The 26,978-nt window shown below is 43.1% G+C and overlaps 1 long non-coding RNA gene across 4 annotated transcripts; it reads right to left on the bottom strand.

The window, feature by feature from the left end:
* Positions 1-480: 480 nt before the first annotated feature.
* LOC120401246 lies at positions 481-26,155 on the bottom strand. Of its 4 annotated transcripts, none has more exons than XR_005596340.1 (5): positions 20,199-20,256; positions 14,928-15,032; positions 13,014-13,137; positions 5,461-5,593; positions 481-499 (listed from the first exon to the last, which is right to left on the bottom strand). It is a non-coding gene; the product is annotated as an uncharacterized LOC120401246 (long non-coding RNA). The 4 variants fall into 4 exon arrangements; XR_005596342.1 differs by lacking the exons at positions 481-499; positions 20,199-20,256 and adding exons at positions 2,860-3,107; positions 26,071-26,155; XR_005596339.1 differs by lacking the exon at positions 481-499 and adding an exon at positions 2,860-3,107.
* Between the last annotated feature and the right edge of the window lie 823 nt (positions 26,156-26,978).

A 26,978-nucleotide genomic window follows, 5' to 3' on the forward strand; every position in this document is an offset into this window, starting at 1 on the left:
AGCCTTTCAAATGCTTTCATAAAATGAAATTGAATCAAAAACATCAGGCTTTCAATTTGGGGTCTCCTCCTGCTCAGCAAAACTTTGTCTGAATCAATACATCTCCGTAATACATTTCGGTTTTGACAATGCAGCACATTTCAATGAAAAAACATTTAGTTAAAAATGTTTAAGCAAAATTTCCCCCCCTTCCTATCAACCAGAAGAAAAAGGAGTTTTATAATGGGAATGGCTGGGCCTAGAATCCCTCTCTTGCAACCTATATGAGGGCTGGATTTGGCCAATGATGTCCAAGTTTTTACAATGCTTCCAAGTCACACCTATGACAACACGATTATTTAGATAAGCGTGCGCGCACACACTCCCCACAATGTGGACCATTCTCCTCTAAAGAAGTAACAATTACCTTTTCTGACCACCTCTGGGAGTCCATCTGGCTCATACTCTGGCTCGTTGTCCTGGGTCAGTGAATGTAGGTAGATGGCAACCTCATCAGCACCTGACCAAGGGAAAGAGTCGTTACCTGTACAAATAACTTTAAGGAGACTCTGGAAATATGTGTTTAGAATGCAATGATCTCAATCATTCATTTGTTAATTAAGTACATAAGACGTGTGCTTGTGCAACCACAGTCAACTATAGCAGAGCTTCAGAAACTATACTGATTTATGAGGATCTGGCCCCTCATCTGAATCAAATGTAATAATGGAGGTTTTGAAAACATGTGTTCTAAATAAATGCATTAAGGTTAGAAACAGGATCATGATTAAGGCTATGTTTTAGTCGTGGGTATTTTTAGTAAAAGTCATGGACAGGTCACGGGCAATAAACAAAAAGTCAGGGCCCTGTGACCCCTCCATGACTTTTACTAAAAATACCTGGGACTAAATCTTACCGCCTGGGAGAGGGGACGCTCCTGAAGACTGCTGGGGAGTGGAGAGAGAGAGCAGGGCAATGCTGGTGCTGGGGGGGAAGGGGTGGCTCAGGGCCCCACCACCACGAGTCCCAGACTGCTGCTCCAGGGACCGTGCCTGGGGCTGACTGAGCAACGGCCAGTGCGGCTGGCTCCTGGGCTTCCCCAGCTGCTGGGATCCTGGCATCAGCTGCACCAGCACTGCAAAATTCACAGAGGTCACAGAAACCGTGACTTCCACGAATGATTTGCAGCCTTACAATCATTCTAGTATAGCATTTCCATCTTCAACTACCCCATACTTGGCTTGTGCTCCTTTAATAGAGCATTATGGTCAGCAATTTATTTCGGCAACATTTCTTTTTCCTTCCCCAGCTGCTTACAGGATTGCATCCATGTCTTCAGTTTACTGTCAGCGAATCCATTTTGCTTCTTCAGTTGATCTAAAGCCTTCAGATTGTCTAGGAGAAAACCACAGCAAACACATCCTAAGGGTACGTCCAGACTACCCGCCCTATCGGCGTGTAGCGATCGATTTATCGGGGATTGATATATCGCGGTTCATCTAGACACGATATATCGATCCCTGAACGCGCTCCCCATCAATTCCAGAACTCCACCGGAGCGAGCGGCGGTAGCGGAGTCGACGGGGGAGCCGTGGACATCGATCCCGTGCCGTGAGGACAGAAGGTAAATAGATCTAAGATACTTCGACTTCAGCTACGCTATTCACGTAGCTGAAGTTGCGTATCTTAGATCGACACTCTCCCCCACAGTGTAGACCAGCCCTAAGGGTGGGAAGGCAAGAGAAAAGATTTAAAGACTGATGTTTATACAACCTACTCATTAATTGTACGTATTACTTCCTTACAAAGGGGACAATTCCTTTTGCCTTTTTGGGACCCAGCGCATACGGAGTTTCCAAGTATTATTCCTGAGCAGACTATGTCGGGTTCTCATCTCCTTGAGAATCCTCATGCTCCTGATCAAGCCTTCTCACAATGGAGTCAGGGCTTCCAATGGGTGTGTTTATGGACGCATGCATGGCACTAGTGCGCTGGTCCAACAAAGCCCCGTCCCCTCACAGAGCAAGGGTTGGTGGCTTGGAGCAGCAAGACATAGGTAACCCTCTAAGCCCCCTAAAAAGCTGCCCCCTGAACTACTTGGACTTAGCTTGATCTTGCAGGGCTTTTCTAGCACTGCAATAGCGGTCAAAGGGAGTTACTGAGAGGTGCCGTGTTTGCGGATCCACAGAACTTACTTGAGGAAAGGGAAAGAGGAGCAAGAAGTTGAAATGAAATCAATATGGCAGAGAAATGAACAATAATTAATTAGAAAACAAAGTGTTGGGAGAAACTGAACCGCCAACTTGTTCTGCTGGTGGACACAATTTCTGGTGGCCTGAGGTGAAGGGTGGAGCTTAGTCCGGGGACCTTCAGCAACAACACTGATCCGCCTCCCAGTTCTACAGGGGAGAGGAATCACCTCCTTGTTACCAGTGAGGAGAAAACCTGGGCCACAGAACAGACAAAACGTGCACAATTTTATCACGTTTTCAGGTGTCCCGCTAAAGATCTCCTGTATCTTTGATAGCCAGAAGTTGAGAAGATAACAGATTTAATCACATTTCCATGCTGCTAATGGAGAAGTTATAGCAAATGTTATCTTAGAATAGAGAATAGATATTAAAAAGGACACAATTTAATATTTGGGCTCTTAAAAGCTAAATGCCTTATTAACTGTCAGCAAAGGATATTGATATTGCTCTTATCTGGCATTGATAACAGAGACTGAAAATAACATGGCTTTGTTAGTTTCCGTATTGTACCATTTCAACCAAGATATAGGACAAATCATTTGAAATAGTTTCCATTTTCCCTGTCATGAACTAAGTAACGTGCTACTGATTCATTCTTTCTTTTTATTACCTTGCTCAGTTCCTCATTTTCTTGAAGCGAGTTGTTAAGTTGCTCTTGAAGTTTCTTTTGCTCTGCCTTGATGTTTACTATTTCCTTTTTTAAACAAGCCAACTCGGCTGCAGATAGATTTTGGAGATGAGCGATCTCAGCTTGTTTAAGTTGCAACTCTGACTGCACTTTCTCAAGTTCCTCAGTCAAATCTTGATTTTTCCCCTCTAAATCCCGAATCTCAGCTTCTTTCTTTTCTAATTGTATTTCCTGAGACAATCTCTTCTCTATAGTAATAAAAAAAAATAAGTGCTTAATTTGTGAAAGCAAACTATGTCAAATATGCAATATTAGCTTTTATGGATAACCCTATAAAATAGCAATATTGCCAATTTTCAATTTTTCACCTAGCAATACATTTTCTTAGTATTTCAGAATATAATTACTTCTGTGTTCTAAAACTGCCTTTATTCCCAAACCATGACATTGGATAGCTGAGACAATTTTAGCATTGCCAGAATTCAGTTTTGCAGAAAGAACATACTGCTAGTCAAATCGCTCTATGCTTCACAATTGTAACTCTTTCTACAGCCCATCTTCCCTGAGGTCCGATGGCTTGTACTCTGAAACTCATGGTTGACAGGTAACAGTACCAATGGCTAGATAAAGAATGTTGGTGCCCTATTTGTCCATTTTCCTCTCTTTAAAATCCAGCATATATAAAAATGTTCAAGGTGTTTGATGAACTGATGTATGGAGTAAAATTAAGAGACATGGGCAATACAAGAGATTTCCTGTATTGCAAAGAGAATTCTATTGAATAACACCAACTTACCATATGAAACAAGACTACGCATTCCCTTCCTACAGGACAAGGAAAATTCAATGTCTCCAAAACCCAGAACTTGGTGAGAAAGAGGAGCAGACAGAGGGGAAGGGAAATGATAGCAATCAACAGTTATTTGAAATATATCAACACCTAGGGTGGAGAAGGATTATTTAGGGTGGTGATTCAAAGGGGGGGTGTGGCAGGCCGGTTGCCCGCTCTAGCCGTGAAGGGGTTGGAACAACCCTGCAGAGGGCTGTGGCTGGGGAAAGCAGCAAGCCTGGGCTGATTGGGGAGGCAGCTACAGCTGGGCCAGTCCCCAATCAGGCCACAGCTGGCCCTTATAAAAGGGCTGTGAGCCAGGCACTCAGTCAGTCTCCCTCTAGCTCTGAAGGGAGAGGGACCTGGCTGCTGGGGTACTAGAGTGAAGCAGGGCTAGGGAAAGCTCCAGACTGGCAACTCCCCAGGCCGCAGGGCCTTGTCCAAGTCCCACAGAGGTATTGAGTTGCAGGGAAAGGCAGCAGGTCCAAATCCCCCAGCCAATGATGAGTGGCCATTACAGACTGCAGTCAGCCTCAGTGAAAGGGGGCTAGATGGTACTGGCAGTAGCCACTGAGACAAGGTGGAGAATAGGGGGTGGGGATTCCCTGGGGTGGGGAGACCCAGATAGTGGATTTCTGCTGGGAGCAGGAGCCTGACGGGGAGGGCACTGGGGTCTGGGAGGGACATGGGGGCCAGTGAGGAGAGGGATAGTGACCAGCAGAGGATGCTCCAGCTAGAAATGAGCTCAGTCCCTGGATGACCAGAAGGAGGCACTGCAGGGGTGAGAGGATAGTCAGAGACTTGTTAGAGAGGAAGAACTGTCCGGGGGTTAAGGGTGACAGCCTAGGACTCTGAGCACCCACATTCAGTTATGTTTCAATTAAGACGAGGTATTGTTGGTTGCAGTGTACAGCTACAGCACAAACATCTTCTGACTTATTTTTTGTTCATAATTATTCCCTTCAGAAAATGGAGATAATGCTACCATTTGACACCTTAAGAACCACAGCTAGAAGATGGCGAATGCAAGAAAATGGACTTAGAAGGCGTTACATTTTATTAGCTAGCCGAAAGTGCTGCCACTTGCCAAGAATAAGATCAAAACACAAAGCACTTATTTGGATGGCCTCATGGATTGGAGAGTGCAAAATACTGATTAAAATGGGAGCAGGACTGGGTCCATACATTTAATTTTGAAATCTCATTAAGTAAGGTTAGACTTCTACAGGGATAAGTGGGAGCAGTCTCCTTCTTTACAATGGCTATTTAGCAGAATTACCTGTTCTCTTAAACCTCAATCTGCAAATTGCATTTTCCCAACCAAATAGACAAATGTAGGGAAAAGTCAAATTACGGCTCGGCAGGTAACATTTCACCACGTTTAAGCTTGATGGCGTCCATACACAAGCTAAAAGGATAATAGTTTGAGGTATATTTGTTTGCTTGGGATTTTAAAACACAGGAGCACATTGTAGTATTTAATATGCTGACCATATAGTTCTCTTTGGGACATATTTATTCCTCATTTTAAATTGCTTTAAAACCATATAATTTTATGAGTTAGTACTATATATTTGTATAAAGAAGTTCCATCTCAGTTTGGAAAGAGAATTGCGTGTATTAGCTGAAAGTTAATTTAACTATATCACACAATGGGAACTTTTTTTTCTTGGGTATTCCTCAAATCACCATTGATAATGAGGTTTAAAGAACCTCCACACTGAAGTAATAGTTTGTAACAGGATTTAAATAGGTAGAAATGTGTATCTCACTTTTCATCTCTTCCGCATAATTCTGGGTCTCCTTCAGAAACTGTTTAGCTGTTTTCAGTTCTTCTTGCAGCTGATGGATTTCTTGAGATTTTTGATCAGACTGGCAGCGAAGAAGGTTTTTTTCCTCCATTTCCTACAACAAAACATTAGTTACAAAACAGTTGATTAAGTCAATAAACTGAGAGTAGTGTGATGTGGAATACTACCCATCTGAGTCCCATGAAGACTCTGGAAACATATACATGAGTTAGGAACACAAACGGCACTCTTGGCAGTCCTCAGAGGGCAGACAATCCTTTTGGGACGTCTCCCAGCTGGCACAGATCACAGCAGTACTTAGGTGGCTCAGGATATGGAACCAGGGAGCTGCAACCAGTTCTCTGGTGCCTGCCTATAGCAGATCTTGACACAGGATAGAATTCAGCCCACAAAAACTGAGCGTCAGTGAAGTTAAGTGACTTGCCCAAAGCCACAGAGGGGAGTCAGTATCAGAACACAGGAGAACTTTCCAGTTCTAGCTCCTGTTCTCAGACCACCCATCTCTCAGTGTGGATGAGTCAAATATATGAAGTTGCTCTTGGTAGCAAGGTAGCATTAGATGTAAAGTATTATTAGTCACTAATACCTGGGGGCTCGGGATAGTACATTTTCTAAGCATCTTTTTTTCCAAATATTTTAAGAAAAGTTAAAATACCCCATACAACTATGTCCTACCTGGGAACTGAAATAAAAGTTATTTCTAAGAAACTAACTCCTTCCACCCAACTCCTGCATTGCTGGGTAACAGATGGCATGGCACTGGTGGGACTCTACTGGAAGCAAGCCATCATTTCTTCATCTACTTACTACGAGCAGATGGGCACCAGTGCGCAGAAGCCAAATTCAAGAAAAGGGAGGGTCTGGATGGAAAACAAATTAAAACCTTGCCGACACAGCAAGTCTGTATTTTCAGCTATTTAAACAAGTCACCCAAAGAACATAACCAAAACCGTTGATGCTTCTAGTTATTTTCCTTTTGTCTCACAACCTTCTAGTCCAAACTGTCCAACTGCTATACCGTAACAAACACACACACACACACACACACACACACACACACACACTCTATCAATCATTCTAAAAGACACAGGTGTCAAGCGACAACATTTTCAGACAATGCTGATGTATGACAAATGTTTCAAAGCTGTATGAATTCTCAGCTTCCTGTGTTCAAAATATCAACAAAATTCAAGGGGTTTAAATGGCTGAAACGCACAGCCCTCTTGCTGTGACTCAGCACAAGTGGCTCTGATTAAGAAGCATTCAACAAAAAGCTGGAACCAACAACCTAACATAGCTGCACAAAAAAATCCCATGCTCTGATGCAGGACGTTCACAAAACCATTTACAAGAAATGCATTCTCCTACCTTAATCTGGTAAGGCTACATCCCATCATTTGTATTTACAATTTGGCCTCAATCGCATAGGCCATCATTAACTCTTGCTTGAATCATCGCAATCCAATGTATTTAGACTTGAATGCTTCTGCCCTGCAAAATCTGCAAGAGTTACAGAACACAGCAGCACACCTCCTCAGTAATACAGGTTCACTTGAGTACATCAGTCCTATGTTTCACTCACTCCGCTCATTCCCCAACAGAACACTGAATCAAATCTCGGTCTTTATTTTCAAAGCTGTAAAGGAAATGGGCCCAATATACCATTTTACTCTCTCAGACTTCAGTAGCTGTGTTCCTCAGGAGCTGTCTACACGTCAGAAGTAAAACTAGCAGATGCAGCAGACAGGGCTTTTTCAGGAGCTGGCCCAATACTATGAAATTCACTCCTGCAAAAACTTAGAATGACAACTAACATCACCATTTTTCGTATTTACACTCCCCGCGCCCGCTCCCGCCCTCCACACTTTGCCCTCTGGGACAGTGGTTTTCAACCTCTTTTCCATTTGCAGACCCTAGAAAATTTCAAATGAAGGTGCAGACCTCTTTGGAAATCTTAGATATAGTCTGTGGACCCCCACAGGCCACGGCTTGAAAACCACTGTTCCGTTGTAACGACAACCTTTCGAGAACCCCTTAGACAGTCTGCAAACTCCCAGAGGTCTGTGCACCACAGGTTGAAAAGTGCTCTGGGGGATATGGGAGAAATAGAAACCTCAAATAACAGATGCTAGTCACTTAATTATTCTTAACTCTGGAAAGCATTCAGATACAACAGCAATTGGCACAATAGAAGAACTTAAAAAAACCTAGTCGCTGATGTTGCTTCTACGACTATTTTGAGTTCTCTTCCCTTTCATTTTCCTTCTAATGCCAAATTAAAGGAAAAATCTTTTAATCTACAATCAAGGTTTTTTAAAAATCAAAAGTTACAGCCAGATGCTTTTTGTGTAAATTGGAATAACTTTACTGATTTCAATGGAGCTATGCTGATATATGCCAGAGCAGGATCTGGCTTCATAGTTAGAATTTTGTTGATAATGCTAGTCTATAGTCCTTGAAAAAGTTAAAATGTACAAATCATTTGGGGGATTTTCTCTTGCTTTAAATTGATTGTGTGACCAAAAAAGTACCCACTCCTCCATGAAATCTTAGAATTAGGCAAAACACACTTATACTTGGGAAGCAGCTACTGATTCTAGAAGTTCCAAATGAACTCAGATATTTAATATAGTCTATTTTTTAGGACTAAACAAAGAGTCTCTTGAACCATACTACATAATTAGATTAAACAAATAATTCCATATGAACTGTAACCCTATCTGTAGTATGCTGGTGTAAAATCATTTTTTTAAACTCTGACCATACAACCAATTTTTGGCCTGGGGTCAGTCCACATGGAATCAATTGAAAAAACTGCAAGATCGGGGCCTTATCTTGTATCACAGCTATAGGTCTTGTGACAGGGTCGGGCCAGAGGGCTACAGGAGAGTGATCCTATTGGGATGCAGGAAGTGGGGAGCCCACTGCTAAAAGATCCCCCCAGCCTTAAGGGGGGGATCAACAAGACCTGGAAACCAAGTGGTTTCAGGGGACAACTAATGAAATAACAGGGACAGACATGCTGTCAAAGGCTCAAATGAAGGGAACCAGATGGGGACACCGAGCAGAGAACCCCGGACAGCGCCCACTGCTCCTCGAAGGCATGAAGGGAGTCAGTGGATGCGTCCCAGAGGATTTCTGCCCGGTTGCGAGAATGGATGGAGGACCGGAAAGAGGCCCCACAGTTACAGGAGACTCCATCGGCCAACCTCCTCTCCCTGGTTTTATAGATGGCCATTTTAGCCAGGGCCAGGAGGAGGTTGACCAGGAGGTCCCGTGACTTTGTGAGGCCACCGATAGGCAGTGCATAAATAAGGAAATGAGGGGGAAAGTGCAGCCAGAAATGCAACAGGATATCTGTGAGGAGACAGAATAGAGGCTGCAGCTTGGCGTACTCCAGGTAAACGTGCACCAGAGTCTCCCTCACGCAGCAGAAAGGGCAGGTGTCCAGGATGGGGGTGAACTGCACCAATTACACGCTCGTGCTCAGACCCCTGTGAAGAAGCGACCAACTGACATCCCCGGCGGGCCTTGGGAGCATGGTGGAGTATAGGCTGGCCCACCGGGGCTCCTCACCCTCTAGAGGTGGCAGGAGGTCCCTCCACTTTGTGTCAGGGTGGGACGCAAAGGTGAGGAAGTGCAGAGTGTGGAGCACGGCGCGTATAGATGTTTCCTTGGCGTGGTCTGGAAATGAACCGGCTTGAAGTCGTGCAGATGGCTTATGATGAAGGGGCACGGAGGCCGGTTGGGTCCATGGGGCAGGGGCCCGCTACAGGAGAATGAGAGAAGGCAAATATATTAGCCCCCGATTAAGCAGGTCCCTTTTCCCTGGGGAAGCTCACAGCGGCAGGTCCAGAAAAATCAGGAATTTGCTGGAACCAATGAAGGCAGGCAGGCTAATTAGGACACCTGGTTTAAAAAGGACCTCACTTCAGTCAGTGAAGGGTGCGCAAAGTGCTGAGAGAGAGAGGGCCTGCGGCTGGAGAACTGAGGAGTACAAACGCTATCTGGCATCACGAGGAAGGTCCTGTAGTGAGGATAAAGAAGATGTTGGGAGGAGGCTATGGGGAAGTAGCCCAGGGAGTTGTAGCTGTCACACAGGTGTTACACGTAACACTGTAGACAGCTGCGATCCACAGGGCCCTGGGCTGAAACCCAGAGTAGAGGGAGGGCCTGGGTTCCCCTCATTCCCCTCCCTCCTACTGCATATAAGAGGAGTTGACTTGGACTGTGGGTCCCACCAGAGGCGAAGATCCCTGGCCTGTCTCCCTGGCCCACTAGGTGGGTCAGCAGAGACTGTGGGGATTGTTCTCCTTCCTTTTCCCCATGCTGGCAAGTGATGTGGTTAGCTGAGTGAATGGCAGGTTTGAGCCATAAAACTGGCCAAACTGAGGGCTGCCCTGAATATCTGAGGTGAGCAAATCCGCCAATAAGTGCAGGACCCACCAAGGCAGAGGAGGAACTTTGTCACAGTCTTTTAAGATGCTCCAAAAAAGGACAGCCAGAATAAGACAGTATCGAAACACAACTTCTGGTGGAAATACACTATTCTCCAACATAGAGCTTGCAGAGTTCCCCTGGGAGTCAGTAAGGCATAAATGGCACCAGTTCTTACTGATTTCCAGTTTAAATTATTAATTATTCCAGTTCCTTTGACTGGTTTGCTAGTAAAGCCTGTTCTGCTCTGCACAGCTTCTGTGTTAAGCTCACTGGAGTCCTTTTCCAAACAGTGTTTCACTGCTATTGCCTATGAGGAAAACACATCACATTTTATTTGTAGTTATATTGAATCTATTTTAAAAAATTAAAAATTCCTGATGTCCCTTTAAATGATGAGCTCCAGAGATACCTTAGAAAACAAAGCCAAAAGAATAAGCTACGTTCTGCTTCCTCCTACAGAAAGAGAAGTTTGGAGTAACTGTTGACTTCTGTGTTGTATAACTAGGAGCAGAATTTGGCCCTAAACCTTGAAACTCAGCATGATGGCTTTAAAAAAGTGCAATTAAAAATAGCCCAAATATCTGAAAAATCCATCCTCCTTTCACTGTCCAGTCCTGGGTTCTAGATTCTGTATCATACCAAAACCAGAACAAGTTAAGGTAACACAAATCTTTAACTCAAGACTGGGCAAGGTTATGAAAAATATGTTCAGGCACATTTTCAAGTATATAGTTGTAATGTATAAATATAGTCATAATTTAAGCAATAGTCATAGTACAGTCTGGTAATCATTGGGAATCCTAACCAGTGCTTTCTTTTAAGCTCAATCATAAGGGCAGCAGATTTAACACTTGCTCTCCATTTTTTTTAACATAACATATTTTGTCAAAGCGAGCACCTATTGGGTTTAGAAGATCCTTCCCCATTCCCACTCAGTCCTCAGCTGCTCATTTGAGAGGTAACATTTAGGTGTTGGACTGACGATCAGCTATCACCAAATATGCCATTGAACAGCCAACAAACAGAAAGGATCAATACCAAACTAGACTCAATTTGGTACAATCCAAATACCAAGAGATTGACAAATTGTTGTGTATTTGGTTGTCATGGTTTTTTTTACTATGGCAACTTAGTTAGACTATTAAGGGATAGCTCAGCCGGTTTCAACCGGCTGAGTGAGCTCTCTGTGTCTGTAAATAAAATGGTGGTTTGGTTAGCTGTCTGCTGTCTGGCCTCAAGTGATTTCTTCCTAAACCGGCTGCCCCCAAGGATATAACACAAATTACTCTACCTTTTCCACTTACTATATACTCAAGGAATAGGTTACATGTTGTGAAAAACCAGTATTTGTACATCTTAATTCCCCATATTTATGGACCAACAAAGACATTCAGCTTGCACCTCTGTCTCCATAACCACATTCTTCAGGGGCAAGGGAAATTAGTGTCGTGCTATCCTCTATCTTAAATTTATCACCTGACTTTATATCGCAAGGATAGGCAACTTAGGCATGTGTGCCACAGACGGCACACGAGCTGATTTTCAGTGGCACTCACACTGCCTGGGTCCTGGCCACTGGTCCAGAGGCCTCTGCATTTTAATTTAATTTTAAATGAAGCTTCTTAAACATTTTAAAAACCTTTTTTATTTTACATATACCAATAGTTTAGTTATATATTATAGACTTATAGAAAGAGACCTTCTAAAAACGTTAAATTGTATTACTGGCATGCGAAACCTTAAATTAGAGTGAATAAATGAAGACTCGGCACACCACTTCTGAAAGGTTGCCGACCCCTGTTATGTCGCTATCTAAACCAGGAAGTTAACAAGATCATAACTGTACCACCACCAAATTCTAACTGGTTTTCAACCTTTTAAACCTGTTTTATAACAGTCATAATAGCTTCATAGTACTCCAAATTAAAAAGGAAGTAAAAAATGAGAATGAAATAACCTAGTTCCATTCTAGAAAGGAGTAGGCTTTTCTGGATAAAAACCTATAGATGTCCAAGTTTGAGTATGAATCGAGTGTTTCAAGAGTAAACCTGGAAAGATGAGTATGTGTAGAGAAAATACTAACCACCTCTGTAGAAAAGGTTTGATTAATGTGCTCACACAGCTAGGATGACACATAGCTATGCCGGACAGCTATCGTGGACAAATTTAGAACCTCTGTATGAAGTCAGTGTAGACCATGTCTATCATAAATAAAAAAGCAGTTTTCTATTAGAGAGTGGGGGTAGAAAAGAAGCAGGGCTCATATCAGAACAAGGCTAAAGGGAACGGTTGTAGGGCATTACCCCCAGACTGCCTTTGGGCCCATCTGCTACCTCAGTTTACCTTTAATCTTGCATCAAACCAGCTATCACATGTGGCGATTTTACAGTAGTGCTCTCTTCCAGGTTGGTTTATTATCATAACACAAGACTCAAACATACCCTTAACCAGCCTCAATTATTCTTTTCCGCATATAATGCCTCAAGTTTTTCCAGGTCTTGATCAGAGCAGGCCCATCCTTGTAGTCCCACCCCTCTCCTAGCTGGGACTTCTGCATCCTGCAAGTCCATCGATGGAGGCTTATCCCTGCACAGTTTCCAGTTCCTTGTAATTCTCTTCCCCCAAAAGGCTTCTGCCTTGGAGTTCTGGAAAATTGTCACCTGTCCTCTTCACAGGCTCTCTGCCTGGGCACTAACGAGAGAGAGTCTCTCTCTGAACTTTTGGGGCGGGGGGGGGTCTCCCTCTCTTGAATGACCACAGGCTGCCCTTTTACCTGCCAGCAGGCCCGGTTTAGATGCATGCTTCTGTCACATGACCCTTGTATTTATTCCCATCATACAGGGAGATGGGCTAAACCTGACAAAAGGTGCAACTGTGCCCCAGTCTTTTAATGGACCAGCTCACCCTGTGACAGGAACATACCACAGCTTGCTCTGACCTGTGATATGTTTAGTTGCACTTAAATATTAGTCATGTATAGATCTTCAAACACAATAAAGAGGACAGTTAAATTTTACATAAAATAAAAACTTAGCATCACCACTTCCATTTGAATAGTATATTAAAAATCCTACTTTGTTGAGTTCTGCTCGTAGAGCATCGTTGGCTTGCTGCAAGTCCTGGTTTATCTGGTCGCACGGCAGATCCCCTGTCAGTAAGTCATGTAGCTGATGAAACACTTCTTAGAAATGTAGAAGACTGGGGGGGGAGGGGTAGGAGAGAGAAACACACTCTAGTTACATGTTTCTTGTCAAGTTACTATAACTATTAACACTGGAAAACGCAGGGGAGGGGCTGTAAATTGCCTCTTAAAAAAGTTACTAATTACACTAAAGCGCTCTCTGACAGAAGCAAAAAGAGTTTAAAACCCATTTTTAAGTAAAGCATAAATTCTGTTATGGCCACTAATGGCCATGACTCACTTTGGCCAATCAGAGTAGCCTACTTCATCTGCTACACCAAGACAGGTGGATCAAAAAATACTAGCAAATAATGGAATGAAGCTTATATATCGATTCAAAAGTAGATCTCCATAACAACATCGAGCATTACAACTAAGCAACCAGACTAATCCCCAATAATCATGATCCTTTGAGGTGCGGGAATTCCTTCTTTGCTATGATTACATGTTTAGCTTATTGCTGTCAAAATGTTTTTCATGAGGAAAATGCCTTAGTTATTTTCAATTTGACTTAACACATGACTGGGCAGCAACAGAAGTTTGGTAGAGGGGCATTGACTCCTCCCGCCTCAGGTCTGGGGGAGCAGAACTTCACTAATGCACACCTCCTAAGATCCTTAGGAATCTAGCCCATCTCCTGCAACCATTAGGAGATGCAAAGTAGATATCCATCTGGGTATAATTCGTTTTTGAGGCTTCTTCCAGGCCCCACGGTCCTTATGGTTGGGGCTCTACATGAATTTGAGAGGGGATTTATATGAGGGAATAGGGCTATGAGGGGCACGGGACTTTTAGTCGGGGGTGTTGGGATTGGTAAGGAAAAGAGAGGGCTAAGTGGGGGAGCAGAAAGCAGAGGAAGATAGGGAGGGAAAGCACTAGTGGCGTCTCCTGGCAACAAACCTCTCTGCCAAACTTCTCTTGGCAGCAGCTGCAGGACTCCCCTCTAACAAATCATAGCAGGTTTGTCAGCTGGAGAAGGTAGTGAAGTGCTAGTGCTTCCCCTCAGCTTTCTCCTAAGCACCCTCCTATCCTCCAGCAAGACACCTGCTCCATCCCATGTCCTCAAGCACCCCCACAGCCTGTTCCCACTCTCATTGCCAGCCAGAGACCCATCCTATGAAGTCCCCACCCTCTTGGATCCCAGTGATCCATTTCCCCAAATCATTATGTCTCCCCACCCCCTTATTATATTCAGCCTCTCTGCCCTCAGACCCTTTCCAAAGGCCCACTCCTACCCTGGCTTGGCCAGCCAGGAGCAGAAGAATGCAGGCAGGGAGGGTCAAACTCAGGAAGAAGTGAGCAAATTATTAGCAAAATGTTCAAACTTTTTTCTGATTTTATTTTTGTCATCGAACTATAAATAAGAGGTGAACACATTGGTAGCCTGCCTGCCCAGCCTACCTTGAAGAAATACGGATTCACTTCCTCTTACCAAGTTATAACCACCAGACTACTATTATCACCAGCTAGGGAATATGGCTTTAGTCAACTTAATTCGTGGTAGGCCAGTAAATTGTTTCACTAACAAATACAGATCCATTCAAGGAACTGAGAGGGCGTGGGACCAGCAGGGCCCCATGTACCGGCGCATAAGCACAGGGCTCCAGAGGTTGCCAAAGCCGGCCCTGGGGGTACCATTACGGGGAAAAAATTCTGACAGCGTGCATGTGGGCGCGCACACATCAAATATGGAATCGTCAGCGTTTTTTCTTCTACATGGACAAATACTCAATGAACAACTTGTTCACTCTGGTAATAGCAGTCTGGAGGCAACTTTAAACTTGTGAAAAAATGGGTCTCGTCTTACCTTTTCCTTTTCTTTTATTTTCTGTTCTAAGGACCGACGATTATTTTCGACAAATTGTCTCTGATGACTCAGTAGGTCGTCCATTTTTTGCTCCAACATTTCACGCTATACAAAGTGTAATCATAAATCACAGTGATGCAAGGGTAATATTTATTATTTGTACTACAATAGCAATCCCACCCCCGCAATCAGGATTGAAATCCCGCTTTAGTAGGCAGTGTTTAAAAAAAAAACAACAAAAAACGACATACATACGAGGAAGTCATGGTCTCTGCCCCAAAACTGCTTACAGTGTTCCATGACTTAGTGAACACTCACACAGGTATCCCATACCAAACTGAGAACAGATTACACTTGGCTAGAAGACAAGTGTCTGCTAAAGTTTTAATAAGTGTTTAGGCACAGGAGATAAATCCAATGCAACTTTAAATTTACAGAGAATCGGCACATTGATCAGTAAAAGATTACTGAACTATTTTGAACATATTTACTAATATAATCTGCAATTCAATCGGATTTCAAACTCATGTAAAGAAGCTAGACTATAATAAGAAAAGCTCTCAACAGTCACATCTAGAGGTTATGGTGACAGAGCTATGCCAGTAACTCAGGTGATTCATAAGTAGCATCATTGTGACATCAGAAGCAGCAACCAATCAATCTTTCCTCTGCACTTTGCTATCAGTCAGTGAAGTGGAGAGGGCCTAGTCACAGGTCAAAAGTTCTCATTGTTAAATTACTTGAACATCTGTATACAAACATGGTAATAACCCTGGATTGACTCATTGTCCCTGGCCTCAACCTACTCCCAGCCAAGACCTTCTCTCAATGGGGTCCTCACAGAGGTAGCAAAGAACCGCCATTACCGTACCTCTGCAGAGGCAAATTCTTAACCCCCATTCATATGATGGTATAATCTTCAGCATCCTGTATATAGGATGTAGGAAGCAGCAGAATTTTCTAACAAGCAGCAGCATTTTCTAACATTCTTAAGTAGGCAGCAGAATCTGCATACATAGATAAAATCCCTGACAGCAAAGAGTAGGTGACAACCATCACACTTACAGAAGACATATGTGGTGGTGCCTTTCCCCAGGGCAACATAACTTCTTTAATCTAAGTGTGTATGGAGGGGCAGAAAGGGGATGGGAAAAGAGTTAAGCTAAAGAGAAATATGAAGAATCGTGGAATCCATGACTTGCATGAGCTACAATGTTCTACCCAATGCACACGGAAATTGTAGAGCTGCAACAATTGGCAGAGGCCAAAACATTCAGCTGGACTAACTTCCACATGTTAAATAGGGTGAAAAGCCAATGATTTTCAAAGCAGGAGACAGTGGTGCTGTTAAAACGTCTTTTTATGACACTTTCAAATGGCTTTAGGATATATAAAATATCTGTGTTTCTTAGATATTTGTTATCGTTATTCACTCTACCGCAATAACAATACTGCATTGCTGGCTGCCTCATTAGAGAGCTGGCCTGCTATTTGTTCAGTCTATCAGAGCAACTTATCCATAAAGGAAAACTTTTCAAGGTGCAGATCTTCCCCACAGCACACACCCACGTAACTGGTATTAAAAAAAAAAATTAAAAAAAATGAAAAGGTAGGGGAAAAAAGGAACCAATCACTAATCCCAAAAGTCATAGAGCAGCAGATGATCCACTAGTTTCCATGGTTCTCCTGCTACGTTGTCCAATATATCAATGCAGTGGCTGACCCACTAAACCAAACAACTACTTCATGCAGTGGCAAGGAAGCTCCTGCAGAGAAAGGAAGTGCTGTGCAGGCTGCTGAAATCTTGCCCACCCTATCCCATATAGCAAAGTGTAGGCCTCTTCATGGATATGGAAAGATGGGGCCAAATAAGGATTTGCCTCTTAATGAAAGGCTGGTTTTGACTGGCTTTATTTCTTTACTCTTATCAGTGTACACCTCTTTGGCATCTGTTTTAGCTAGCAAAAAAAAATCCATTTTATATGATTAACACACGTTTGCTCCACTAATGCAAGTTATTTCAACGTTTCAATTATATCAGTACTATAGCCACAGAAATTTCTTGGTTCCTTGCACTGAATACAAGAGGGCCTTTTCCCCCTTGATTCTTCTGCAGCAAAACAGAGAGGTCTTGGAAGGACCCAAGATCTTGCATTCTGAGCACTTTAAAACTCTTCAGTAAGGTGTGAGAATTCTTTCCTGTCATGGAAGGGATCCAGAGGTACCACCCGAATTTAGAGGGTCCAAAGGATAGAGAAAAAATCTGTCCTGGATCATGCAGGTCTGTGACTCTAAGTGGACAGCACTGTTCTCTTTTCTTGTTTATGTACCAGCCTCACAGACTGCAATACAGTTCTACTAATAGGCTTTATTAACTTCTGCCTGTGCTGGTGCTGCATAAGCAAAAGTATGAGATGTTTTAGCTCATATAAAGCTATTTAAATCTTTTAAGGGCATAGGGAAATGGTGGACTTAAATATACAGTAGAACCTCAGAGTTACCAACTCGGGAATGGACGTTGTTCGTAACTCTGAACAAAACATGATGGTTGTTCTTTCAAAAGTTTACAACTGAACATTGTCTTAACATAGCTTTCCAACTTAACTATGCAGAAGAAAAAATGCTGCTTTCCCTTCATTTTTTAGTAATTTAACACAGTACAGTGCTGCATTTGCATTTTTTGTGGGGGGTGGGGTGGGGTAGAAGGGATGTGTCTCTGCTGCTGCCTAATTATGTTCTTCCGGTTCCAAACGAGATTTGTGTGGTTGACTGATCAGTTTGTATCTCTGGTGTTTGTAACTCTAAAGCTCAACTGTAAATTATGGAGCCACCATTAGCAAGCACATACATAGTTAAGCTTTGTTGGAGAACTGTGTAATGAATTGTGTTAGTGAAATGTGTACTAAGTAATGTTAGAGAAATTATTATATACAATTCTGGAAGATAATAGGAATGTTTGCTTTTTGTATGTAGTTCTGCTGCTTGAGGTTGTCAGATTTTGCTGAAACAGTCCGTAAATCAGAAAATTGGTTTTTGTGTCTCATCTATACAGTTCTTGACCAAGCAGATAGCAGGGTAGAGAAGAGAGCTGTTAGCTTTCAGTAAGTCAGGTACAATCCCTCATTCCCCCACCCATTCATTCAATCAGCTAACAAGTTTTTTTTTTTAATCACAATATTAATAACATTCACTGCTTGTTCTCTCACCTTATTCTTGGCTTTGACTATTTCAATGACAGAAGACCCCAAACTCTTCATATATTCCATAGTTACTAAAAAGCTCTCAACAGTCACCTCTAGAGGTTATGGTGACAGAGCTATGCCAGTTACTCAGGTGATTTACAAATAGCATCATTGTGACATCAGAAGTACCAACCAATCAATCTTTCCTGTGCAATTTGCTCAGTAACTCAGGTGATTCATAAGTAGCATCATTGTGACATCAGAAGTGGCAACCAATCAATCTTTCCTCTGCACTTTGCTATCAGTCAGTGAAGTAGAGAAGGCCTATTCACAGGTCAAAAGTTCTCATTGTTAAATTACTTGAACATTTGTATACAAACATGGTAATAACCCTGGATTGACTCAATGTCCCTGGCCTCAACCTACTCCCAGCCAAAACCTTCTCTCAATGGGGTCCTCACAGAGGTAGCAAACAACCGCCATTACCGTACCTCTCCAGAGGAAAATTCTTAACCCCCATTCACATGATGATTCAGCATCCTGTATATAGGATGAAGAAAGCAGCAGAATTTTCTAACAAGCAGCAAAATTGTACAAGTCAGGTACAATCCCTCATCCCCCACCTGCCTATTCAACCAGCTAACAAGTAAAAACTCAAGGCCACAGAAACAGATGAGTACGAAGAATAAAAATTGCAGTTGTAATATAAGTACAACTGCATGCAGCCAGGGAGCGTGACAGCAAGGAATAGCTGTGATGGGAACTACACAGATATAAGTAAGTTTTAGCAGGATAAGCAAAAAATGTATTAATCTGGGTTAGTTATTGTGATTTATGCAGGCGAATCTTTTAATCAGGGCCGGCTCAAAACCCCAGCACGCCACGCACGCGCGTGGGGCGGCATTTTCCCAGGAGGGTGGCAGGCGGAGCCGCCGGACCAGCAGACCTCCCGCAGGCATGACTGCGGAGGGGGCGCTCGTCCCGCGGCTTGGGTGGACCTCCCGCAGGCATGCCTGCAGATGGTTCCCTGGTCCCGCGGCTTGGGTGCACCCTCCGCAGGCACGTCCCCCGGAGCCGCGGGACTGGCGCCCGGCAGCGCGCCCCCTGCGGCATGCCGCCCTGCTTGGGGCGGCCGGATTACTAGAGCCGCTCCTGCTTTTAATTAGGGGGTTAGAGTCAGGGGCGGCTCTAGGCACCAGCGGGCCAAGCGCCCGCTTGGGGCGGCATCCTGGGGAGGGCGTCATTTGGCTCCGGTGGAGCTCCCGCCGGCATGCCTGCGGCAGGTCCACCAGAGCCCGGGACGAGCGGACCTGCCGCAGTCATGCCTGCGGCGGGTCCGTCTTCCGCGGCTCGTTCAGCTCCCGCAGGCATGACTGCGGCAGGTCCGCTCGTCCCCGGGCTCCGTGGACCAGGCGCAGGCACGCCGGCGGAGCTCCACCGAGCAAATACCGCCTCCCAGGATGCCGGAGCCGCGGGAAGAGGGGACCCGCCGCGGGACTGGGGAAGGGCGGCGCAGCGCTCCGAGCTGCTTGGGGCAGCCTACTTTGTAGAGCCGCCCCTGGTTAGAGTAGAATATATATGGATAAAGACACAGATGAGGTAGCTTCCTCTACTGAGTCTGCGCAAAGTTACAGAACAGAGGATTAAAAAATAGATGATTGACATAATAGTGGAGAAGAGACAGAGGAAAAATAGCCAAGCACAGCAGAGATTTGAGAAGAGTCACCCTGTCCCCAAGAAAGATAACTTGAGCACTTCCTTGTCTTGCCTTATCTTTTTTTGCACGTTTATGTAATTCATACGTGATAGTAGCATTGTCTAAAAACATATATAATAAAGGCTAAAATAAATTGTTTAAGCCTAAATTGAAGTGGATTTGGTTTTCACCCAACAGGTTGACATTTGCATTTAAAGTGGAACTAAAAATCCCGGTTTCACAGTATAATAAATGAATCTACTTTCCCAGTTCAGCAGAGTTACACTTTAGATTACATTAATTTTTTGCATAAAATAGTTTCTTACTTTGCCAGAGACATTTTTTTTTTAAAAAAATCACAATATTAATAAAATTCACTGCTTGTTCTCTCACCTTATTCTTGGCTTTGATTATTTCAATGACAGAAGACCCCAAACTCTTCATATATTCCCTAGTTACTAAAAAGCTCTCAACAGAGGTGATGGTGACAGAGCTATACCAGTAACTCAGGTGATTTACAAGTAGCATCATTGTGACATCAGAAGAACCAACCAATCAAACTTTCCTGTGCAATTTGCTCAGTAACTCAGGTGATTCATAAGTAGCATCATTGTGACATCAGAAGTAGCAACCAATCAATCTTTCCTCTGCACTTTGCTATCAGTCAGTGAAGTGGAGAGGGCCTATTCACAAGTCAAAAGTTCTCATTGTTAACTTACTTGAACATCTGTATACAAACATGGTAATAACCCTGGATTGACTCAATGTCCCTGGCCTCAACCTACTCCCAGCCAAGACCTTCTCTCAATGGGGTCCTTACAGAGGCAGCAAAGAACAGCCATTACCGTACCTCTGCAGAGGCAAATTCTTAACCCCCATTCATATGATGGTATAATCTTCAGCATCCTGTATATAGGATGTAGGAAGCAGCAGAATTTTCTAACAAGCAGCAGCATTTTCTAATATTCTTAAGTAGGCAGCAGAATCTGCATGCATAGATAAAATCCCTGACTGCAAAGAGTAGGTGACAACCATCACACTTACAGAAGACATATGTGGTGGTGCCTTTCCCACAGCAACATAACTTCTTTAATCTAAGTGTGTATGGAGGGGCAGAAAGGGGATGGGAAAAGAGTTCAGCTAAAGAGAAATATGAAGAATCGTGGAATCCATGACTTGCATGAGTTATAATGTTCTACCCAATACACACGGAAACTGTGGAGCTGCAGCAATTGGCAGAGGCCAAAACATTCAGCTGGACTAACTTACCATGTTCTCAGGCATTCCTGCACCCCTCAGAGTTTCTCCACTAATCTCAACTCAGAGTGCCTGCAAAGTTCAGTAGCTCCACCAGAACCTCCAGTTCTCCTGGTAACCACAGAACCTGAGGGACCCCTATCATACTTCTAAGTACTACAATGTTCCCCGTTTCTTAGCTCCCCTATTGTTCTCTGCATAACACTGGGAGCTCTCTGCCAGCTTTCTTTCTTTGCATGGGAAAGATTTCAAAATGTCTTAAAGAAATTATCAAGAAAATCCCCAGGCAGAAACCAAACAAAACAAATCATTAAACTCTGTGAGTAAAGTTGACAGTACATGTAAGTTTGTTTTTTTTTAAATTCGTAATGCTGCAGTTATGAAAAACAAATAAAATGAAGCATTAGAAACCAAGGTAATTCAGAGTTAAGATCAAAATAAAAGACAGCCTAACATTTGAAAAGTAGGCAAGATCAGGGCCGGCTCCAGGCACCAGTGTAGCAAGCAGGTGCCTGGGCAGCCAATGAAGAGAGGGGTGGCACGTGCAGCAGTTCGGCGGCAATTTGGCAGTGGGGCCATCACTCCCTCTTGGAGCGAAGGACCTGCTGCCGAATTGCCGCCATAGAAGAAGCGGCGGTAGAGCTGCCACCAATCGCGAACGCGGCTTCTTTTTATTATTATTTTTTGCTGCTTGGGGCGGCAAAAATGCTAGAGCCGGCCTTGGTTCAGATGCAAGTCTGTGACAACTGTCAGTAGGAACACAGCATGTGTCCAAAAGACACTTTGTCCGGACATAAGATAAGCATAACTTGGGTCTGCATAAAAGCTTGGAGTTCTCCATCCTTCTCTTTGAGGAGATCTTAGTCTGGAATCATCTCTGGACTCTTCCGTGCCCTGTACCTTTTTCACAGAAAGCTTCTTGTCCGATGTGCCAGATTTTGAAAGAGGATGTTGCTGATGAGGCCCAGGAAGTGAGGGACCCAGTACTAGCACTCTAAGGAGCAGAGAAGACATTTACAGGATGGTTATCTGACCCAGGGCCTGAAGCTACTCTCATTGCTTTACCCATTAAGTACATCTGGAGCAGGGCTTCTCTAGATTTGCAGGTCCCGCAAGTGAAGGACTTGCAAATATGTATTTTGTCTGGGGGAATGTTCCCGGAAAATGCCAAGCATTACAGGGTATAGTGCCCGTGTTTGATGGGCAGTATGTAAATCCAGGGGACTTAAAAGAAGCCATCCTGACACCAGAAAGAAATAGCTATTCTGGTTAAAAAACCAAAATGCCAATGGGCAACAACTAGCTATCTCTATCTACACGCTGCACAGATTTAAAAAGAGCCAGGTATTTTGTTAGCACTGCTCACTGCCCATGTTCATCTCAAAGCCAGGAGGCATGAGAGGAACTGAGTGGTGGCTGGCCTGCTCCACCCTTTTATGCCCTCGGTGCAGGATATGAGGATGCTCAAGGTGCATGAGACTCTGAACATGGGTGAGTGGGGTGCATTGCACACCGTCAGCAAACTGTGGAAATGGATAACCACTCGAAGGGAAAAAAGTTGCAAAGGGACAGCAGTGGTCTGTTTATTAAACCAATAATACACTGGCTTTTACAAATTGTCCTGGAGCCAGTACAAAAAGCCCTTGATCAAAACACCAGTTCAGTAAGGAGATCTTATCTCGCAAACTCTTATGTGAAGGACTTGAAAACGGCACATTTCCCAGGAAGAAAGATTAGAGGCTAGAGTCACTGAAAAGGCAGAGTTGAGGTGGTTTGAGAGCCTGAATTATACATTTCCAAATTGATAAATGTTGGGTTGCAATTTACGTTTAACTTAACTTTGAATTTCCCGTATTTTTAATACTTGTTATTTTTAATTACTACAAATGTATTGTAAGGCACTCTCATCCTTGACTCGAGTTTACCCAAGTATTGAGCCTGCGATAGTTTAGAATCCAAGTAACTTTCCCCTGAATTTATGGCAGTTTAGGCTGAAAATATTAAACTATATGACAGTGTCCCTTTAAGGTCACAATTGGCCACCAGGTGTCAATCTTCCTCTATGGAATATTATTGGTAGGGGCCTATGGTCCATTTTGGTCAATTTTACGGTCATAGGCTTTTAAAAACCATAAATGTCATGATTTCAGCTATTTAAATCTGAAATGTCACAGTGTTGTAATTGTAGGGGTCCTGATCCAAAAAGGTATTGTGTGTGTGGGCGGAGGGGTGTCACAAAGTTACTGCGGAGGGGTGGGGGGTTGTGGTGCTGCTACCCTTACCACTGTGCTGCTGGTGTTGACGGCGCCGCCTTTAAGCTGGGAGGCCGGAGAGTGGCAGCTGCTAGCTGGAAGGCCAGCTCTGAAGGCAGCACAGAAGTAAGGACCCTCAATTTGAGAAACACTGGTCTCCCCCATGAAATCTGTATAGAATAGGATAAAAGTACACAAAAGACCAGATTTCATGGTCCGTTTGGACAGAAGCCGTGGCCCCACGCCTGCTGGGGATAGAGAACTCCAGGGCTGTGGGCGCCAGTGCTCTCTGTCCCCGGTAGGCATGGGGCCGCGGCTTCTCTCCCCTGCTCAGGCACTAGGCACTAGGGGCACTAGGCAGAGCACATCAATGAACCGCATTGGGGACCACTGACTTAAACTGACCAGCTTGAAACCCCGCTATACCGCGACCCTGCATTTATCGCCATGGAATTTTTTGGACCCCAAACATCGCGTTATAACGGGGTTTCACTGTACTTACAGTATTAGTACTTTAAAGCAGCCTACACATTCTAATTAGACACTTGATAAGATGCAAATTAGAAAATAACTATTTAAAACTGCTTATCAGGTTAAATATGTAGCAATATAAAAACATTTTAAAAATCTATTATCATATTGGAAAAATTGAAAGGCCTTTAAAAGTCTGGTTGGCACAATTTATATTTATTTTTTGAACTTGGATAGTGGCTGTAGATCAGTTTCACTTTGTTTTTTACTAGCTTCATTTTCTGATTCTTATGCATTGGCACAACACTGCAGTGTTTAGGCCACAAATTTTGCAGAGGTTCTTTGTCAGGGGTTCTCAAACTGGGGGTTGCAACCCCTTAGGGGGTCGTGAGGCTATGATGTGGGGGAGTCTCAAACTGTCAGCCTTCACCGCAAACCCTGCTTTGCCTCCAGCATTTATAATGGTGTTAAATATATTTTAAAGTGTTTTTAATTTATACGGGGGTGGGGGACTTGCTATGTGAAAGGGGTCACCAGTACCAAAGCTTGAGAATCACTGCTCTTTGTTTATAAGAACTACCTCCACTGGAATTTTCTAAAACATTATTAAAACATTTCTATTTGGTCTTAAGTTTTGAAAAAGCTGCTTCTGAAGAAAAGCTATTAGAAACCTATATTTGGGGCCAAATTTAACCCAATAGTGTTCATTTAACTTATTCAATGCATGTCTCCCTTTTTGGAAGGGGCCTTTTGTAAATATCATATAGGGTCTTTTTTTTCACATCACTAAAACCACTTATCTAAAAATCAAAACTGTTTTTTTCATGATACACGTGTGTGTGTTTGGGGAGGCTCAGAATCTATAGTTTCTTTTCCACAGACTTCAATGGAATTTTGCACATGAAGAACAGTAGTCATCAATTTCAGATTATTAGCATGTGAAATGAATGATCTGATCATTCTTTTATGAGGACCTATTCCACTGGTACTCTATCTGCGAACAAACAGATGGCAGCCAATGGCAGTTGAGAATTTTCCTTTTTTCGGTCACTGACCCTTCTCCCTGCCCCATCCCCTTCTTCCCCCCCCCAACACCCCCCAAAAAACCCCAGACAAACTAACAAACAAACAAACCAACCAACCAACCAACCCTTCAGGCTTCCAAAGCTGAAACTTCATCTTAGGTTTGCAATTAACTTTACAATGTGACCGTGCACATAAACTAAGCCTTGAATGAAAACTCTTCCCATTTAAACTAACAGTAAGCAAAGGGTGAGTGTTTGAATTGAGATAACTGTCCTGCAGAACAGCATTACCATTTAAAAAATCATCTTTTTCAAAGACCACTTGCCAATGATTTTGGCTTAATTGGATTAAAGCAGAAATCTAAGAAAGGAGACCCATCCATTCACTGAAAAAAAAATGGAGGATACAGACACTGTCCCAAACACTTCCAACAAGGTAACAAAATTTACTGACAGACCAAAGACAGAAATCTGAAGACCAAAGACAGAATGGCAGAGCAGAAGACATGAAATGGCCTTAAGTCACCTGTCACCTTATCTGCTGAAGATAAGGTTCTTCCTATAGTGTTTATTAAATGTTTACAAAGACTTCCAAGTGGGTATCCTGCACAGCTGCACTGACACTAGGGCTACACTACAGCTTAAGTCGACATAAGGTTTGTTGCTCAGTTGTGTGAAATTAGTCACCCACCTGAGCGACATAACTTACACAGAGTTAAGCGTCGGTGTTTTGACAGGAGACATAGCTGCCACCGCTTGCGGGGCCCGGAGGAATTAAGCCAACGGGAGACCTCTAGACCTCTAGCCCATCGGCTTAGAGTGGCTACACTAGAGAGCTTAAGCTCAGAAGACTTCTCAGTTGAAGAAGCTCCAGATGCTCATTCTACTATGGTTCTAGTTTAAGCAGGCAAGGATCTCCCTGAAAAATTACTTCTTGATAGAACAGATTACTCTACAGAACCTACCAAAGAATTAAATTCAAAAACACAATAAAACAAGTCAGTTTCTGAGCTCAGTTAATTTTTTCATACTGGAAAAACTTTATAAACCAAGAAAATAATTAATAAACATGTATATAGGGTTTTTTACCCAGAGATCTCCAAAAGTCTTACACGTTGAGTAGGTATTTTACTCCCCTTTTATATATAAAACAGTCTTCAATGAAGTCATTAAACACAGAGGGTTTTAATTCTCTTTAAAAAAATAAGATGTTCTTATTTACAAAGTAGATTTAAAGTAATAACTACACTTGCAAGATACCTTGGTTCTGTGTTTTTAACTGCTCGATGACGGAAGAATTACCACAATTTTCAGGGAACTTGTTGTTGAAATCTGTCTTCTTTGATCTTAAGCCACTGTGACTAGGAATTGCCTCTTATCCCCATGGAAAATGGGATGAAGTAAAACCTCTCTTTAAAGGGTTTCTTGACTGCTGGATGAAGGACAGTTGTGTGTCTTTTCTTGTTGCCACAAGAACACTGATGAAGAAGCCTGATGCCGAGCAATCTTTCTGTGACTCTTAGTACTTTGAGGATGAGAATGATTTATTTTCTATTTTAAAAGAGTGGGGGAAAGCATATCTACCTTTACATAGCTGACAATTCATAAGAGAATTAATTCACTACTGTATGGTGGAAATAAGTTAGGGCAATTGGTCAAGCTGTCAGTTGCAATTTTGGATAACAGAGTCCGCGACACAGATCGTCCATCAGCACAAAGTACTATGTGATTTATACCAGTCTGCTTTTATACCCCCAGCAGTCAACTGACTGGAATACTTTGCTGATTAACATCACAGGCAGCTGAAGAGGGTTGGGGGAGTACTATCTGCAGTTCAGATATATCTAAGCTGGCCAGCATCTCAATGGCAAGAAGTTTGACCTGTGGTTCCTTATATTTAGTATATCAAGTTTTTTGTTTTGTTTTTTTAAGAGAGGCATCGTATCAGTTAACATTGAGGTACCTTCCCTGCACATTCCTCACGATCAGATCGGTTTTGTCAAGCTAGCTGTTGACAGGCATAATATTCATTTTTGTATTTCGTTCTAGACTTACTGTGCATTAGAACGGATCCTCATTTGTGTTCTGTGGACAAATATAGCTACATTTTAGACTGTGGGCTCTAGTCATCTCCAAATGTGTGGTGATCCCATTAGCAAGAATTCTAC

This window comes from Mauremys reevesii, linkage group 3 (genome assembly GCF_016161935.1).
Source record: "Mauremys reevesii isolate NIE-2019 linkage group 3, ASM1616193v1, whole genome shotgun sequence".
In the NCBI taxonomy this organism is placed as follows: Eukaryota; Metazoa; Chordata; order Testudines; family Geoemydidae; genus Mauremys; species Mauremys reevesii.